Source organism: Lotus japonicus, chromosome 2, assembly GCF_012489685.1.
Source record: "Lotus japonicus ecotype B-129 chromosome 2, LjGifu_v1.2".
Classification (NCBI taxonomy): Eukaryota; Viridiplantae; Streptophyta; class Magnoliopsida; order Fabales; family Fabaceae; genus Lotus; species Lotus japonicus.
Genome location: NC_080042.1, coordinates 13588177 through 13608704, shown reverse-complemented (window position 1 = coordinate 13608704; position 20528 = coordinate 13588177).

The following is a 20528-nucleotide window of genomic DNA, read 5'->3' as shown; positions in this document are numbered from 1 at the left end:
AAATATAAGGGTGATATATTATTATCCCAAAAATTATGAGGAACTCTATGAAATGATAAAATATAAATTTGAATCACTTTGAGCAAAATAAAATGATTCATAGACCAAGAAAGAAGTAGAAACTGAGCTAAAGAATAACTGTGAGACAATTAGAATAAATATGACGTCGTCATATTATGCGTATAAGTCAAGTATAAATTATAAGAAAATGACAATAGTACTTATCATCATTTGAAAGAAAAAGACAATTGTCAGATAGCTCACGGAGCGTTGAATTGAGTTTATCGAATAAAACAAAAGTTATGGCTTATTAAAAATAAGAAGACTAATGATATTATTTCTATTTTCAATGAAACTATAGAAAATAAAATATTTTGAAATTAATTATCATTTAAATGATTTCCTTGATTCGTAATTAAAATCAAGTCAGGAAAATAACTTTAAAAATAATAATAGATTATAAACACTCAATTAATTAATATAATGAAATTAAATAAATAATCTAGTTATTTATTTCAGGGTCTTACAGTCAAGTGGAGACTACTTGGAGGCGCTCAATCACTAGGAATGAGGTTCTTTTCTTACTCTGAGTTTAGTCCATGCATTTTTGCATATTTTTCTTTTATAGATTTTGTTTATCTTCTTGATCATGCATTGTTGTAGATAGAATCTTTTATGCCTTGGTCATTACTTCCTATACTTGATAGATTTGTTCCCTAGTTTTGTTCTCTCACATGTTGCCCGCTTTGAAAATGTTTTTGTAGATACCATGTGTTTTTTTGGGGGAGTGATTGTATGTTTGGGAAAGAGAGGGGGAGACTTCGGTCTTCTAAGTGTTTTCTTGAGGATAGAGTTGATGTGAGTCCACAAGGGTCTATCTTTGACCCTTCACTATAAGTTTTCCTTGAGGATCCTGACTCACTTGCACTTCTTGGTAGTGTTGATTTCATTCTTTGTTTCCTGAGGGAGACTTGCATTCTTGAGACTGGTAGGTTTTTCTTGGACTTCAAAATTTGTGTATATACATATTTGTTCCTAGTTGACCGCTTTGAGCCTTTGTGGAGGATTCTTTGTTACCCTTGATGTATGGGCCGGTTGATTGGTTGGATATTCGGGAGTTGTGGTCCTTGTATCTTTATGGAGTTGGTTTGTAAAATGTGCAATTGTCTCTTGATCCCGAAGTTTATGGTAAAAACAAAGTAAAAAGAAAGAAAAAAGAACTCCTTGTCAAAATTGGAGTTCCAAAAAGAAAAAAACAAATATGTTGAAATAAAAAGGGGTTAGGAGACTTGTGTGCTAAGTATCAACTATTTTGAGCTCAGGGAATCAAGGAGGACCACAATCACTTTGTACAGTCTTTGTCTTCTTTAGGGACCACCTACCTTGTGCTTTACCTAGACAACATCACAATCCTTTTGAAGGCTCATTGCGTAATGCATTGTCAACTTTCGTTGCTCTTGATTAAATGATTCCCAGAACCTATGAACTGCTTGTGTGCTCAGTGCACTAAATGATTGTCTCATGCTAGGATGTTAATTCTAAATGCTTCTCATAGTGGACTCTAATTCTTCTTTGTCTGAGAGTTCCATGCAGTTGATTGTTGAATTTTTATCTTGGAACTAACTACATTCACTTGATCCTCCTTTTTGGAAAATGTTTTTGAACATGTATTCCTCTTTTGGCATGTGTGTTTGGAGCAATTCTTTGTGCTTGAGGGCAAGCTAGTATTAGTGACGCTCGAGGGTGAGTTGTAGTTGAGTATAGTGGTGTGATGACCAGGATTTTGTCCTAGTTTTAGGGTATTCTCTTTGCTTCTTTTTAGTCTTTTTCTTTGTCGAATGTAGTGTTTCATGCATTTTTACTTTTATTTGTTCATTTGCATAAGTTTAGTAATTTTGTAGTTCTTTAGGGACCTTTTTTATATTTTAGCATAGTTTTGTGTCTTTTAGCATTTGTCTTTGTTCTAGGGTCACTTGTGTCAATAAACCATTGCTATTTTTGATATTTTCATTGAGCTTTGATGAGAATAAGCAGGTGAAAACTGAAGAAGAAGGAAAGTCAAGAGGTTTGGAGGTTTGAAGTTTGCATTGAAGTGGAGTTAAGTTGTAATTCTGAAGGTTTTTGGGTGAGCAATGGCTCCTGGGCGCTCAGCACCAATGCTCGAGCACACAACACACAGAAGTCAGGAAGCTGAAAAATCTGAGGCTGGCGCTCGAGCGCCCAGCACTAGCACTCGAACGCTCGGCACTCTGAAGCCAACATATAATTTTCTGACAACTAATGCTTGAGCGCCACTTCCCAATGCATGAGTGCCCAGACACGTCTGAAAACTCTATAAATAGGTGTTTAGTTGTTTTGTTTCATATCTCTTGTAATCTCTTGATACTATGTAAACCTTAGAAGGAAAGAAGCATCTAGGAGAGTGTGAGAGGGCTTCCAAGCTTGAAATCCAGGTTCTTAGCCAAGCATGGCTAATCTCTTCTATTGCTTTGGTGTTCTTTGTAAGACTTTTCATATTTAAATTATAATCTTAAGTTTTATTTCACATGTTCTTCTTCTATCCTTGAATCCCATTTTCTAAATTTTAATCTAAGCTTGATTGCATGCTTGTTTTATGCTTTTCTATAATCAGAACTGAAGTTTGTTATGGATTAGGGAACTGATTTGGGATTACCCCTTCTATGCTTGCTACTAGGAATAGAGGAAGGGTTGGGGTTTGTTGGCCTATAGATTGTAAGCTTTATGCTTCAAACAAATGTTTAAGTACACAAGGAATTGAGCTTATCTATGCGAGTCATCGATAGGTAGTTGCTTAGGCTATAACATCAAGGAGGAATTCATGAGTTTATGTGCATAGGATAATGTGCTTAAATGGACTAGTTGAGCAAGAATCCAAAGCAATATTTTTCATTTTTGAATTTATTTTCCTTTTTCCTTATTGCTACTTCGACGTTTCGTTATCACAATAAAACAAACCTTTGAACTCAAGACTTTAACTGAGTTTTTCACTCACAATCCCTGTGGTTCGATATTTAAAACCGGACGAATTCCGTACACTTATGGATTTCCCAACAGTTGGGATGTCCTCAATCTAGCTGGTTCACAATTCATCAAGAATAAGATTCAATAGGATTTCTCTCGAGAGAGCTACAAGGTCAAAGAAGATTAGTTGCCCTTGACAAACTTTCATTTAAAGGTTGCTTTGACTAGACCAGTTGCTAATAAATGTGAACTCTTTAAATGCAAAGTCGTTATCACGTCTCCTCCCACAGGTCTGGGGGATCTTCATGGTAAGCGTCAATCGTTTATTTATTTCTTATTATTCATCTGCCGCAATCGAGGTATGGCAGGACGACACAAAAAAATGAAATAAATAGATAAATAATTTATGTATGAGAATATGCATAGAGTTGCCATCAATTATCAGTGGAAATTGGAACCCTAAAAAGAAATAGAAAACTAGTCTGAGACAGAGTTCTCGATTCGGGAGTCGTTTATGTGTGAGGACGGTATTAGCACCTCACGACGTCCGTAAAAACGGTATCCTCTAATTAGTTGTGCAAAAATTGGTAACTATAAAAATGTTTATTTTACCCAAAAAAAAGAAGAATTAAATGTTGATGTCTTATGATTTAATATTTAAAAAGAGAGAAAATGATTATTTACATGGAACCCTAAGGTTTTTATTTTCGAGTGTATGTCGTGAATTAAATCCCGACTACGTATTCTCTGTGAAGATACATCAAGGTTGCGTAGTTCTAACTGTTTAACAGATGTTCTCTTTTGAATGATCAATTTGAGTTTTAAATGATTTTGTTTAATTTCAAATCATTCATGCGATAATCAATGAATTATTATGAGGTAAGAAATAGAAAATTATTCTATTACCATCATTGAATTGAGAAAACATTGTTTATTTTATTTTTGAAGTTTATACTACCAAATGTGTAGTCAATGATATTTTTATGAGGTAAACGATAGAATTTCTATTCGATTACCTCTATCGAATAACAAATTCAGGCGTCTCTTGCATATTATTTGTTTTGCTCTATGCTTATTATTATTGTTTGAGTTGTTTGTCTAAAAGGCTATTTAAATTGCACCGGGGGAAAGAGTCGATTTAGAGCTTTCGATGAATTGTTGTCTATTTATATTATTTGTCATCTATCCGCAACAACTGGTATCTGATCTCCTTGCTTGGAGTTCTGTTTGGTGCTCTTATAATGGGTGATGATGATGTTGTTGGTACTATGCTGAAATTGGATTCTTCCAATTACTCTATCTGAAAATCCCGAATGGAATACTTGTTATTCTGTAAAGATTTGAATGATTCCATTGACGGAGATGGTACTAAACCAACAAATACATCTGATGCAGAATGGACAAAGACAAACTGGAAAACTATTGGTATGATCAGGCAATGGAGGTATGAAAAACGATAGAATGGGGGGGGGGGGGTTTGAATAGCGTTTTAAAACTAAAAGCTCAACCCACTTGAGATTTAAATAAATCTCTTCAATCACCAATGATAAAAGTAAAGAGATAAGAGATAAGGAAAGCACACAAATTATTTTATCCTGGTTCACTTGATAAATCCCTCAAGCTAATCCCATCCACCCGTTAAGGTGATTTCTTCCTTCTTAGAATGAAGGCAATCCACTAATCAGAGTTTTGTTACAACTGCACTTGCTACCTGCAAAGTGACTAACAATACACTGACTTGTGGGTAAGTTTTATTTCTTCCCCCTTCACATTTACTCCCCTCATTCCACCAACCTCTCCACCATTACTCCTCCACCACCAACCCCATCACCATCCCCCCATTACTCCCATCTTATTCCCATTACTCCTCCACCACCACTCTTCTTCTTCCTTCACTTTTCTTCTTCGTCCCACCACCATCTCCTTCCAAGTTCAATCTTGCACCACCCTCCTCAACCACCATCTCCTTCCAAGTTCCATCTTTTGTTGTGGGTAAGTTTTATTTCTTCCCCCTTCATATCCTTCATATACATTGTTGTTTAGCTACCTTTCCTTTTTTGCACCGCCATTGTATGCTTTTGATCTCGAGCTTGTTTCGGAACTTTTTATGTCGACGATCTTTGGAACTTAATTTTCCAAAGTATTTCGGAACATAAACTTCCAGAGAACGTCGAAACTTCATTTCCCTAAATGTTTAACTAGTGGCAGTGTGTTATATGCAGGCTCAATGACAGAACCATACCTGTATGAAAAAGATTTCTGCTTCAAGGCGCATATGATGCTGGAAATGTTGACCCTAGCAATATCGCTCCGTGGGTGCCCCCATGTATAAGTGTGGACGCCACACATTTATTTGCAACTAATCAAGTTCATTGAATAATTAGTGATGGAACATACTACTTTGTATTTGAATGTTTTATTTATAAATTTTGAGAGTGTTGTGATGATCATTGAATAATTGGTGATGGTTGGTAGGATGTTTTGTTTCTAAAGCGATATGTTATCATTGAACAGATATTTGATACTCGTGATGAGCTTCTCCAATGGGCTCGGAATGTTGGGAAGGAGAATGGATATGTGTTGGTGATCTCAAGGTCTGACAAAGCAATAAATGGAGGAAATATATTTGTTACTGTGCGGTACGAGAGGCATGGTGTGTATAGGCCGTACAAGGACCCGGATACGTTCAAGTACAACACCACCGGGTCAAAAAAGTGCGGTTGTCCTTTTAAACATAGAGGACGACCGACAGAAAGTGATGTGCGGTTTACACAACCATGAACCAGCTAGATCACTAGTTGGCCACTCCTACATTGGTCGATTAACAAAATGAGATAAGGGGCTTGTGCAAACCATGGCTAAGTCTTGGGTTGCACCGAGACACATGCTAGTGTCATTGAAGGAATAAAATCCAAGTAACTTGACTTTATTCACTCAAGTTTACAGTTGCAGCAAAAGGTTTAGAAAATTCGATCGGGGGCCACTGACTGAAATGCAACATTTGATGAAGAAGTTGATAGAAGACAAGAATGTTCACTTTGAAAAACAGCAAGACGATTCAGACGTCATTAGAGATGTTTTCTGGGCTCATCCTGATGTTGTCAGACTCTTCAACACATTCCCTCATGTGGTCATCATGGGTTGCACGTACAAGACAAACAGATACCGGATCCCCTTGCTTGAAATCGTTGGCCTCACTTCAACTGTTTTGACTTTCTCCATAGCATTTTTCTACATGGTTAGACATCACACAAATGACTATATTTGGGCCTTGTAGTGTATGAAGTCTCTTCTTGCAGAAAATGCCAAATTACCTCAAGTGATTGTGACTGACAGGGATTTGGCTTTACTGAGTGTTGTTCAGCAAACCCTTCCCAATTCTAGCCATTTATTATGCAGGTTCCACATAAACAAGAATATTGAGGCAAAGTGCAAAGTGTTGATTGGCACAGACGATTTTGCTAGTTTAGATGGACAACTGGAAAGACCTGATAAGTGATAAATGCTTAAACAATGAAACAATTTGATGAGGACTGGAAGGACATGTTTGCCACGTGTAAAAACTATCCAAACTTCATATCCTACATTTCTACTACATGATAAAAGCACAAGGTGAAAGTTGTGAATGCATGGACAAATTCTGTGACGCATTTTGGAACAACAAGTAACAGGTACAATGCACAATTTATTACTTGTGATATGTTTTACATTTGATAGACTTGCTAATTTATTACTTGTTTTACATGTTTTAGACTAGAAAGTGATAGGGTATGTTGTTTGTATGCAGGGCTGAAGGTGCACACTCAACCTTGAAGATGATGCTTAAAGACAGCAAGGGGAACTTGTGCGCCTCATGGGATGCAGTGGATAGGTTTTGACTATTGTACGAAACAATGAAATCCAAGCATCTTTTCAGTGTAGTATTCACATTGTAGAGCACCATTTCAAGTCGTCCATGTATAAAAATGTCAGGGGATTTGTGTCTTGAAAGGTCCTACAGCTCATCCACAATGAATAGAATAGAATGAAGGGTGATGGCGAGCCATGTGGTTGCGTGTTGAGAGTTACTCATGGACTACCTTGTGCTTGTGCACTTCAGAGTGACTCTTCAATTCCGTATGAGGTAGTCCATCCTATCTAGAAGATACTTTCTTGGGAACAGGTGTAACACCCCGATTCCTCGAGTGTCACACAGTAACCAAACCGCCTCAATTTTCGTAAAGAATTTTCGTCGTCAAATTATTAATCATCATTAGTGACAAGATTCATTATTACGAAAATCTTCAAAATTAACCAACCATCAAAAACATGCGGAATTACTCAAAACCAAACCTTTTAAAATTAGTAACCATTCGGAACCAAATGTAACACTTGTCTGGAATGTAAAGAGATAAATTACATCAACTTAAACCAACTGAAAATGAGTAAATGGTTCACTACCCACTCGCAACTCTCAACCCCAAGGAAAGAAAGTAGAGGTCTCACATCCCAAACCCTAATCTTCATCAGCTCCATCATCACCGCCATAAACTTTTCGGACTCCGGATGTGTCGATCGCCCAAGCTCGATCCTTCTCTTCATCATATCGCATCAGTTCCCAAGAATGGGTCGACACCGTTGTCTTCGTCAACACCATCTACCCCCCCCCCCCAAAATAACACAGAAACAAACAAGCAAGGGTCAGGTTACAAATCAAACATGAATATACATCTCACATCACACATTATCTCTTACATTAATAGTGTAACACCCCGATTTCGGTGGCGTCACTTTAGTAACCAAAAGTAAACTTAATGCGGAAAAACGTAAGTATTTTTTTTTGATAATAACTAAGACAAGACTGAATTAAATAAAACCCAAATGCGAAAGGCAACAGAACTAATATACAATATATATAGCATCCCCCGCTGTAAATAGCGACCTCGTCACGAGTAACCTCCAATGACGGAAAGTAGAAAAGTGTAACGCCCGTAGGCAAAATGTACAATCCCAAAATGTTAGGTCAAGTGTTAGCAACACAAGCCCTCAAAAATAAGAACAAGTCAGAGCTAGGACACTAACACCCAACCTTAATAGACTCTAATCACCCATCCCCCATACTTCCATCATCGACTCCCATCTGGTCATGCATGAAGTCCGGGTCCACATCGAAGGCTCAATAGTAGTCATTTCGCTCCGGGTCTTCCCCGAACGACGAGGAATCACGGAAGAATCCACCAACGACATCTGACAAAAAGGGCATACATAGCCCCCCAAACACAGGTAGCACGTGCAAGGGTCAACTTACGGAATATAGTATAGAGAATACAAGACAACAGGTAAAGTATAAGGGGTATAGATATATATATGTCATATATATACATATAAGTTCTGCATTGTCTACCCTAAGGTTTAAACATAGCATGTTATCAACACTCTAGTACAATTCAATCATCAAAGCACATACGATATTTATCAACATCTACTCATCCAAATCCCCAACGAATATAATTAGAGTGCATGATATGTCAATGCAACGTCAATCTCGACGATTCCGGAAAGAGTAGGTTGGGCACGTTTGAGTCGGTCCTAACACTGGCATTGTGTCGACCATAACCCCCGAGTGTCACTTACAACCTTGACATAGCCGGATCAGTCCTAACCCTGCGGGTCGACTTTTCCCTCCGCTATGCCCGACAATCAACAGGTCGATCCTAACCTCACGGTCGATCATATCCCCCGTCGATGTCCGAATTACCCGAAGGTATAAACTGTACCCGAAGGTATAAACTGTACCTGAAGGCATAAACTGTACCCGAAGGCATAAACAGTACCCGAAGGCATAAACTATACCCGAAGGTATAAACTGTACCTGAAGGTATAAACTGTACCCGAAGGTATAAACTGTACCCGAAGGCATAAACTGTACCCGAAGGTATAAACTGTACCCGAAGGCATAAACTGTACCCGAAGGCATAAACTGTACCCGAAGGTATAAACTGTACCCGAAGGCATAAACTGTACCCGAAGGCATAAATTGTACCCGAAGGTATAAACTGTACCCGAAGGTATAAACTGTAAGAGTAGGCTGGGCACGTTTGAGTCGGTCCTAACACTGGCATTGTGTCGACCATAACCCCCGAGTGTCACTTACAACCTTGACATAGCCGGATCAGTCCTAACCCTGCGGGTCGACTTTTCCCTCCGCTATGCCCGACAATCAACAGGTCGATCCTAACCTCACGGTCGATCATATCCCCCGTCGATGTCCGAATTACCCGAAGGTATAAACTGTACCCGAAGGTATAAACTGTACCCGAAGGCATAAACTGTACCCGAAGGCATAAACTGTACCCGAAGGTATAAACTTAACTCATGATGATTCCTCGAATCATCCGACTCATCTCCATCCGATGGTCAAAAACTGCTCAGCGAGCAAAGAGTATCGACATACTCGAAAACTATCAGTCTCCCGGCTTATCCCTCGGATAGCCCAACGACATGACTGCTCCCACAGCACAAGAGTATCAACATACTCAAAACTTCTCAACTTTCTCAACACTTGGATCCGACGACACTTCTCGTTTTCCACAACTAAGATTTGCATCCAAAGCTTCCTTTCGAGGTTAACGCCATTACTTAAAGATTTAGAGGTTGTTTAATGTCTTATGAGTTTTCTTTTCAAAATAATATCCTTTTAGTCTTATCGCAAATCCTATAAGTTCTCGGGATCTCCAAATCCCCAAATGACTCCAGAGAATGTCTCGATCCATAAACATCATAACAAGGCCCGAATCTCATTCGTCCTATCAAGCTTCCTCCAAAACTCTCAAAATAAAATCGGCATGACCTGCCCGCTATCCTCACCATTCAGAATCTCAGTTTCTAGCGCAAAGTATATTTAAATCATCACAATCAACAACATGTCATATATCCATAAATCTCATCATAAACACTTAACACTTAGCGTATAAAGCATGCACCACACATCCTAGATTACCCACATAGCACTATAGCATGTAATTCACTCTCAAAAACATTCAGTAGATGAATCATCTACATTGTCAGCCGAAGCCTCAGAAAACATTTTACCAGTCAAACACAAACAAGTGCATAAACAATAAATCAAGTCGAATTCATCGACACCTAAAGCATTAACTAGCAAGGTAAGTTGCCCTTACCTCTAGTTATTCCAGCGTTCTCCTCAAACGTTCCTTCACAATGAGCTCCTTGATCTTCAGGAAATTCTTCAAAAGAACCTTTAAAGTAAAACCACAGAATTCTATCAAAATCTTTCGGAAACTAAGCTATCAATGCTCACTAAGGTTACACGAAGTAGTTCATACTCCGAGGTACGATAATCTAGCGCGAAAGGACAAGTTTTCGGAAAAGGAATTTTCCCCCTCCTCCTCTATAGGGCTCGGCCACTTTTCACAATTGTAGGGCTCGATTTTTCTTCGATCAAAATTGGTTCCTATGCTTTCATTAGCCGTAACTAAGGGTATTCTGAACTCGGAAAAATTAATGGATCAAAAACTGTCGCAGGGGTATTTTGGTTATGATTTTTAACTTAGAAATTTCAAAACTGAAATCCCAAAAACCAAATTTTGCAGGGACGTTACTAACGACGTTTATGACAACTAATCCTACTAACACTAAGCTAAGGCGATAGTTTTTAGCCTAAAGGTTGAAGCTTTACCTCAAAAACTCCAAAAATGGGTATTTAAGGCTAAAATTGATTCCGGCGGAATTCCGGCGACATAACGGAAAATCTAATCCGGCAGAAGTGATCTTGGGCACATATAGAAGAGGTTTAGAATCATAAATGAAAGATTCAGGATAGTTTTGCAAAAACCCATAAACTATCCGCCCAGAAAACTCTACAGAAAAGCTATGGAAAAAGCGATCAGAGGTAAGGATTAGCGACTATACCTCGAAGCCTTGAAATAGCAACTGATTGATCGACAATCAAGCAAACGATGAAGAAAATCTTCTCTTCTCCCTCCCTTGTAGAACTCGCGGCCTTGATGAAGAAAATGGAGGAAAATTTGAGTTTTTCTTCCTTTCTTTGCTATATATAAAGGTTGGAAATTCGCGGGAAAATGAAAGTTTCGCGAATCTGATTTTTCCGGCGTCATACTCCGTGAATTAATAGATATGTTTTGGCGAAAGAATTCCAAAACTAAAATGAGGTCTCTTTGTATTTTTGGCAACTAAAGCATAGTCGGTATAAAACTATTTTACCCGATAAGTTGCTTTTTGCATCGAATGTCGGAATGGAAAACTTCCTTCGGAAGAAAGATTGAAATCATCAAGAGAAATGGGTGTACGCATGTAGAATATTCATTTGAAGCTCTGAATAGAAAAAGTCTTCATCGTCGAGAAATTCTAGGGTTTTGAAATACCAGGGATTCGGTTTCGGCAAACTTCCGATGATTGGAATCGGACGTTCGTAGATCCTAGAGTTTCGCCTCGAAACGATTGTGATATATGGAAAAAGAGAAGTTCTAACATTTCTCTGAAGATTTTTGGAATTAACTTCCATCGTGCCTAAAAGTGAAAATTAGCTATATACTAGGGTTTCTGACCTAGGTTTAAGCGTAAAACGATCGTGCTATAACTTTTATCGACTTCGATACGATCCTTTGACTTTTCCTGAACTTTCTCCTTCATAAATTTATTTCATTTGGTAAACTCTTGTTCAGGTTTCCTTTCACGATACATCAAGCCTAATCGTAAATGGAAATCTCTTCCACTTATTCTAAGCTTAAAAACTTGGGTCTTACAAATAGGATATCATAGAACAGTTAGTCACCTAGGTATTTGGTTAAACTAACGATCCTTACTTCACACAACCACCTCAACACCTTAGCCAATCTCGAACATCCACAGATGCACAATCACAAGGGGACCAATACAGTCGACCCAAGTCACGTGGAGATTAACACAGTCAATTCACAAATCTCAGGGAAACCAACACAGTCAATCCCTATCCCATGAGTCAATCATGGTCATCACGTGGAGACCAACACAGTCAATCCACCTATTCACCCTCGTGTGCAAGTAACCGTTGTCTCTAACGGCACCAGCGTTCTCATGGTCCATAGTCATCACTAGACCTATGTTCCAATTATATCACATTTTACTTGCAAGCGATTAAATTCTCAATTTTCTTTGTTAATGGCTCTAATATGTCAACCTAGAGTCTTAACAGTTCAACGTCGGATAAAACATAAACGACAAGAAATATAATCAATAGCAGAAGGAATTACAACTGGATGAGCGACCTTCTTAAATATATCTCAGTCAGGCATTTATTCATGCTACAACAATACTTATACTCACATTATCATGCATCTCAACACATAATTCATAGCAATTCCATCAAACATAACATCGTGTGAACTTGTGCATGAATCGGAAGAAAGAAACTCACCGAAACCCGAAAAATAGGTCTCGGACGAACCATCAAGTGGCTCTAGGGTTTCCAAAAACTTTTCCTTGCTTCTGTTTCAACCTCACAAGCCAAAGACCAACCAACAACATCAATCATATGAAGGTATGAAAAACGGTAGAAAGGGGGGTTTGAATAACGTTTTCAGTACAAAACTACCACCTTAAAGATTTTAACAAATCTTTTCGAGAACTAAGTGCAAAAGATAGAGATAGAAAAGCACACAAGGATTTTATCCTGGTTCACTTGATAAATCACTCAAGCTACTCCAGTCCACCCGTTAAGGTGATTTCTTCCTTCTTAGAATGAAGGCAATCCACTAATCAGGTAAGAGTTACAACTGCACTTGAAACCTACAAGTGACTAACAATTACACTGACTTAGCTCACACTAAGATTCACTCTCTTAGTCTTCTCTAGGATCCGATCAACCTTGATCTCCTAAAGGAAAATCAAACAACTGTTTGAGGTTGGTGTTTACAAGGGTTTGCTTCTGAATAAGCTGAGTGTAAACTAAAATAAATTACAAGATGAAAGAAAGCTTAGAATATATCTTGCGCGTGTGTATTGCTTCTTGTATATTTTTTTCTTCTTGCCGCTTCTTTCAATCTTCAGCCTCTATATATACTCCAAGGATTAGGGTTGAGCGTTGCATGGGAAATGCTACCGTTGGAGGGCAGTTCTGGAAAATCCAGCTTCTGCTGTGGCTGAGAACGTTAGGTAGGTCGTCAGGAAGGTACACTTGCTTTTGTACTTGGATAGCGACTTGACCTTTTAACCTAGGAGACTTCTGATCAGAGGAATGCTTCGTATTGGAACTTGTGAAGCCGGTTGATCAGAGTCAGAGGGAAAGCACAGATCCTCTGACCATTGTATCTTCTGATTCTGAACTCAGAGGGAAGAACATGGCCTTCAGAGTTTCTTGCTTCTGGACTTCAGAGTTTCCACTATTCAGCTTCTGGATCTTCAGAGTCTTCTACACCATCGGAACATCTGAACCTTCAGTGTTTCTTGGTTGTCAGAACTTCTGGATCATCAGAGCTTCTAGCGACTGAGTCCTCATCAGAGTTTGTATAGCTTCAGATCTTCTGAAGCTTTTCCACTGTTCATACTGAACATGGTGAATGCAAAAGCGTTGCTTGGGTTACCCTTTATACACAGTGCTTCTGATTTGTGTGAAATTGAGTCAGGGTCAGAGCCTGTAAATAGCACACTCAGAAAAACACGTTAGAGTACCACAATTGTTCATATCAAAAGGTTAACTTGTAATCATCAAAACATAGAGTTGTACTACTAGATCAAAACTTGATCTTACAATCTCCCCCTTTTTGATGATGACAAAACTAAGATTTTTGATGAACAATTCTTAAACATTAAACTGAATTCACTCAGAGTTTAGAGATATAGAATAAGACTTATCCTGATGTGAATAGTTTATCTTGCTCATTCTGAATTCAAGTCACTGCTTGATTCTGAGCTTAGCTCCCCCTGAATCTAATACTTGATGAAAACGTTAGTAAAGTCTAGATTCTGAGCTAAATCATATAAGAGTTCAGAGTGAAAAGCTTATGACATAGATGAAAAACGAATAATCAGAGCGCATAAGTGATCAGAGTCATGGACAAGGTATCAGAGTCTTGGGTATCAGAGTCAACTTAGAATCACTTCAGAAGAAGTGAAATGTATTCCTTGTATTTGCCCAGTGACACATCTATGGTCATGAAGGTGGAACTCTTAAAATCTCCAAAAGAAAAATAAGTCACACTAACACATCTTACACATCAAAAACTGGGTTTACTCCCCCTTTTTGTCATAAGCAAAAAGCTTGGGTGTGAAAAACTTAGCTTGAAGTACAAGGTACTCCCCCTTAGAGAAGGTCTAAGTTGAAAGAAAATGAAGACGATGTAAGAATCAGAGTGAGGCGAGAATAAATAGAAGAGTTAATGCAAGGGATGAACGTTTACCACCGGTCAAGTGAGTAAATAGAAGGGTCAGTTACCAAGAACTTAACCTCGAGAAACTGTAAGAGCATTAACTTTCAGAGAGAAAGTGAAGCCTATAAAAACGTTGGAGAGAAAGGTAAGCTTCACATCTCGAATAATTTTCAGTAAGAAAAATGGCATCATACAGAATGGCATTAGAAGAGCTCAGAAGGAAGGCGTTTGAGGAAGATATGTTCCTCAATATTAGGCATCCCGATGGTACAAAGACCATACAAGAGCTGACGAAGACACTGCTGGAAGAAGATCTTGGTCCAGAGATGGAGAAAGATCTGAAGGAGTTTCTCTGCTTCGTGGAAGAGATTCAGAGGCTTTGCCAGCGGGAGCTGAATCTGCTGGAAGAGAAAGAAACTGTGGAAAAGAGACTTAAGACGACAGAAGATAGTCTAGAAAAAGATGATCTGAGCATCAAACTTGGCAACATAGAGTATGCATTGGATCGTCTGGAGAAGGAAAGAGTGGAGCAGCGCCAAGAATGCAGAAGAATGAGGAAGGATCCTCCATTCTAGATATAGGGAATAATGTATGATGGAAAGAATTATGATGTAAACATAGAACAATTATGAATAAAACAGGTTTTGCAAACATATGTGACACAAATATATATAGATATATGCATATAGAATCACAAATGAACAAATTAAAGTAAGTAAATAAGTAGAGTTTAAATAAAACAACGTTAAATATAAGGAAAAGGAAGAAAAAGAAGAGATCCTAAAAAAACTAAGATTTGTCAGTACGGCGCAGAAGTTCCATCATCATGTGCTTCATCTCAATCAGCATGGATTCATGAGTGTCAAGACGTTGTTCCATGATGTCGAGTCTGGATGAGCTTGTCGGAGTAGAGCTGGAAGGAACGTTCTGAGCAGCTTGAGGTTCTGGAATGGAAGCAGAAGCAGCAGGAGTAAACAGAACTGGTGCAAGTCGCTCTGCCTCAGCCTCAGCTTCAAGACGTTCTGCCTCAAGTCTGGCTTGTTCAGCCTGAGCTGCTGCTTGACGGGCAGCTTCTTCTTCTTGTTCTTTCTGTCTCTTGGCTTCTTCAATGGCTTCAAGAAGCTTGGTTCTCTGTTCGAGTTCATGAAGAGCCACCCTCCTAGCAAACCTTTGCTTTGCAGCCTCAATGCTCTGACTTCCCTCTGCATGCAGGAGCTGCAGCATAACGGGAAACTGAGCCACCAGCCAAGTGCTCAAATTGTTCCACTCATCAGCCACATTTTCAGCATTCTCACTGAGGTCAGTCTGACCGTGCACATTGCGGAGCCTCAAGGAGGCTTCATGATTGAAAATATTGATGCACTCAGAGAGAGATGTGGGTTGAAGGTGAGTATAGGGAATGATGGAGAGGTTGGGTGCAGGAGAGGCTGGGTGATTGCTGCTATGAGCTTCAGAGGCACCTTGTGGAGAACCAATGTTAATTATGGGAGCATTGGGTTCAGAGGTTCCACGGTGAGGGTCTGAAGTTTCAACCAGAGGGTGAGGTGATCTAACCGAGGATTGGTTAGATACTGATTGTTCAGGTTCAGGGTCTGGTTGAATTGGCTCTTGTTGGTCAGGGACAGGGTGAGCCTGTTGGACTAAGGGGTCTGCCTCTTGGATAGGATTGGCCAAGATAGGTTCATCTGGGTCAACTAGACGTTCAGGTCTAGGGCCAGGATATTGCCTAGGGCTTGGACAGGTAAGGTAATATTCTTCCAAGGCAGATACCTTCTCTTTCCTAACCTCCATGAATTTTCTAAGTGATTCAGAGGTATTGGAGGGAGGAGAGTCAAAGACATTGATGGGGAAGGATACAGGTGTGAAGGCTGATGAAGAGTCTGTATCCGTGGTTCTGACAGCAGGACGTGCTGATGCTCTGGGAGCAGAGTGATCAGACGTTCTGGGTTGTGGATCTGTTGGTTTGGGTTCTGGTTGGTTGGGGATGATGGGTTCAGAAGTTAATGGGTCGTATGGAATGGTAAGGAGAGAGGTTGGATCTTCTGACCTAGAGGGTTGGTTCTGAAGCAAATTCCAGAGTGGTGCTTCAGTAGGAGAAGGTTGAAAGAATGAACATCTTGGGGAATGTGGTGGAGAGGTGGTTTGTGCGGCTGGCTGGGATTCATGAATAGGAGTGAGGGGATTTGAAGAGTGTTGGAGTAAGGCAGAAATTGGGAGTGCATCAAATAAATTCAAATCATCATCAGAGGTAAGTGCAGGCTTACTTGTATGTGCTGATGATCGAGTCACTCTGGCAGGAGGTTCAGTCCTTCTGACCTCTGCAGCAGCTGGTTCCACCCGAGTAGGCTTCACCACAATTCTGACTTTCTTCTGCTTCTTCTTTGGAGGACCATCCTCACTATCATCACCATCATCATCATCAGGCTTGCTCTTCGCCTTCTTGACCAGAGGGACATCAGATTCCTCTGAGGATTCGTCCAGAACCATCTTCCTCTTGGTTTTCTTCTTGGGAGGAGAAGGAAACTCTGGAGCTGGTGGAAGTCTGCTGACGAAATCATCAAGGTCAATCTCGAATCCTTGAGCCCTGAGGTCTTCAACATAGCATCTGATGGCTTCAGGATGGTCTGCTTGAGTCCACAGAGGGTAGTCATTCAGAGGCATTCTTCTTCCTCTGATCTCAGAAGATGTGTCCTCATGAGCAGGAGCAATCTTCTTCTGGACCAAACCCATCTTCTTCAGAGAGTTGGCAGTGAAGACATCGCTAACAATTGTGCTCAAATCCTCTGTGCAACCAGCATTGATCAAATCTTGCACCAAGTTGCTTTCAATGAGAAAGTCTGAGATCAGCCTCCCAAAAGGGATATATTTGATGGCTGACTTGATGGAGGAGGTGGTGCGAGACTTCCGGATGCATTCCTTCAAATAGGAGAACAGGAAGTAGGGAAGGCAGATCTTCTCCTTGTCTTGAATGAAGAACAGCATCGCCTTCTGATTGAAGTTGATGTAGTCTGGAGAACTGCCCTTTGGTCGTTGATTGATGCAGTTGAGCAGGATCTTGTGCCAGACCCTGAGTTTGGGTTGAAGGTCCATCACTTTGTAGCTCGTCTTGCCCGGTTTGAAGGTGGTGTACAGGGCCTTGTTGACGATGTCCTTGGTTCTGGGTTTCAGCTTCGATTCCGTCAGTGAGAACCGATACCCATGAGCAGTTTCTGCACCTAGCAGATTCACGAATGACTTCTCCGTGATGATGATCTTCCTACCCAGTATGTAAGAGACCACCTGAGTGTCATCACAATCAGCGTGCTTCCAGAATTCCTTTACTAGCTTCTCATACACCGGTCCTCGAAGTCGATTGAAGTAGTTTCCCCAACCTTGAGCTTGGACTTCAGGACGGAGATCAAACCCATTTGCAGCCAAGTTGTCGAAGTTGATTCTCCATTCTGCCAGGACTTGGAGTTCCTCAGGAGGAAATACACAGTGAACGGCACAGCCCCGTTCTGCAATAGGAACAACCTGCTCTTGAGCTTGAGCTTGTTCTTGTGCTGGGTTCTCAGAACCCCGTTGACCCGTTGCCAACCCGACTACCATGTGAGGGAACTGAGGTGCATCTGCAGTAGATCTTCTGGTTTGTCTCACCATTTTGAAGAGGTTGAAGGTTTGAGGTAGAAGATGAAGTTTGAAGGATGAAGAGAGATCGAGAGAGAAATCACGAAGGAGGCGGTTTTGAAAAGCAGGGAGTGCGAGAGTGAAAACCGGAAGTGAGAGAGAACGTGTGTGTATAGTGGGTTTTATCAAATAACCGTTGTTGATTCAAAAAGCACTTTAAGATCAACGGTTGAAAATTAAAGATAGACAGTAACAGTAAAATACACAATCACACACAGGAGATAAGCATATCTACACGCAATCACAACAGACTGTCACACGGGCACAAGGAACTATGCATCAGAAATTCTGACGCACGTGTTGTTGTCTCAGCTTCAGAGTCAGTACCAGTGGGCACACACACTCTGATTGAGTTACCTTCTGGACTAGACATCTTCTGATCAAGAAGTATCATAGTCAGAGGTTCTGATCTATCTTCACTCTGGACAAAAGTCCATGTTTAGATTTTTCAGAATAAAATTAAATCTATCTTCAGCTAAGGGCTTTGTAAAGATATCTGCCCATTGATGGTCAGTATCAACAAACTTCAGAAGAAGTACGCCCTTCTGCACATAATCTCTAATGAAGTGATACTTTACCTCAATGTGCTTTGCCCTTGAATGTAAGATAGGATTCTTGCTCAACGAGATTGCAGCAGTGTTATCACAATAGATTGGGATATTGCTCTCAAGGATCTGATAATCCTCCAGCTGATGTTTCATCCAGAGCATCTGAGTGCTGCATATTGCTGCTGAGATATATTCTGCCTCTGCAGTTGATAGAGCAATGGTTGATTGCCTCTTGCTTGCCCATGAGACTAGATTGCTTCCCAGAAATTGACAATTTCCAGAAGTACTTTTTCTCTCTGTTCTATCTCCAGCATAATCAGCATCACAGTAACCTGAAAGCTTATACTCTGATGTTTTCTTATACATCAAGCCAAGGTTAGTGGTGCCTTTCAGATACCTTAGGATCCTCTTAACAGCAGTTAAGTGGGTTTCCCTTGGATCTGATTGGAAACGAGCACATAAATGAACACTAAATAATATGTCTGGCCTAGATGCAGTTAAGTACAGAAGTGAACCTATCATGCCACGATAGAGCTTCTGACATACTTTACCACTTATATCTTCTTTTTCCAGAATGCATGTTGGATGCATTGGAGTCTTGGCCACTGTAGATTCCAGCATATTGAACTTCTTCAGAAGTTCCTTAGTGTACTTGCTCTGATGGATATATGTTCCTTCTGGTGTTTGATCAACTTGTATTCCCAGAAAGTACTTTAATTCTCCCATCATACTCATCTCAAATTCAGCCTGCATCATCTCAGAAAATTCTTTGCATAGAGATTGATTAGCAGAACCAAATATAATATCATCAACATAAATTTGCACAATTAAGATATCATCCTTATAAGTCTTGCAAAAGAGAGTTGTATCTACTTTACCCCTTACAAACTCATTCTCCAGAAGGAATGAGCTAAGTCTCTCATACCATGCTCTGGGAGCTTGCTTCAGACCGTAGAGTGATTTCTTCAATTTGAACACATGGTCTGGTTTCTTTTCATCTTCAAAACCTAGGGGTTGATGAACATAGACTTCCTCTGAGATATAACCATTTAGGAAGGCACTCTTTACGTCCATCTGATGTAGAACTATGTTGTGATTTACTGAGAAAGAAATCAATAGTCTGATTGCCTCCAGTCTTGCTACTGGAGCAAATGTTTCAGTGTAGTCTATTCCTTCCTGCTGGCTGTAGCCTTGAGCAACTAGCCTTGCCTTGTTTCTGACTACATCTCCTTTCTCATTTAGCTTGTTTCTGAATACCCATTTCGTTCCAATAACATGGACATTCTCAGGCTTCTTCACTAAGCTCCAAACATCGTTCTTGGAGAATTGATTCAATTCTTCTTCCATGGCCAGAATCCAATCCTTGTCCTGAAGAGCTTCATCTATGGACTTGGGTTCAATTAAGGACACCAATCCTTTCAGACTCAGCAAGGTCTCTTCAGAGGGTCTGAAGGCAGATCTGGTTCTGACTGGTTCATCTTTGTTGCCCAGAATCAATTCCTTAGGATGAGCTGCAGTGATTCTGCTCTTCTTCAGAGTTTGTGAGTTAGAGGGACCAGCTTCTTCCTCTGGTTCATCTTCCTCTGGCTCAACTTCCTCTGGAGCTTTGCCTTTGTCAGAAACATTAATGCTTAAATCTGCAAACTTTTCAACTAGCTTTGACTGGTCAGAGTCAAGCTTATCATCAAATCTAACATGAATAGATTCTTCAATAGTCTTAGCATCAGTATTATAAAATCTAAAACCTTTAGATCTATCAGAATAACCAAGTAATAGACACTTAGAAGATTTAGCATCAAATTTATGCAATCTATCCTTAGTATTGAGAACATAACAAACACAGCCAAAAGGATGAAAATAAGAAATGTTGGGTTTTATGTTCTTCCACAATTCATAAGGAGTCTTTTTCAGAATTGGTCTCACAGAGATTCTGTTCTGAATGTAACATGCTGTATTTACTGCCTCT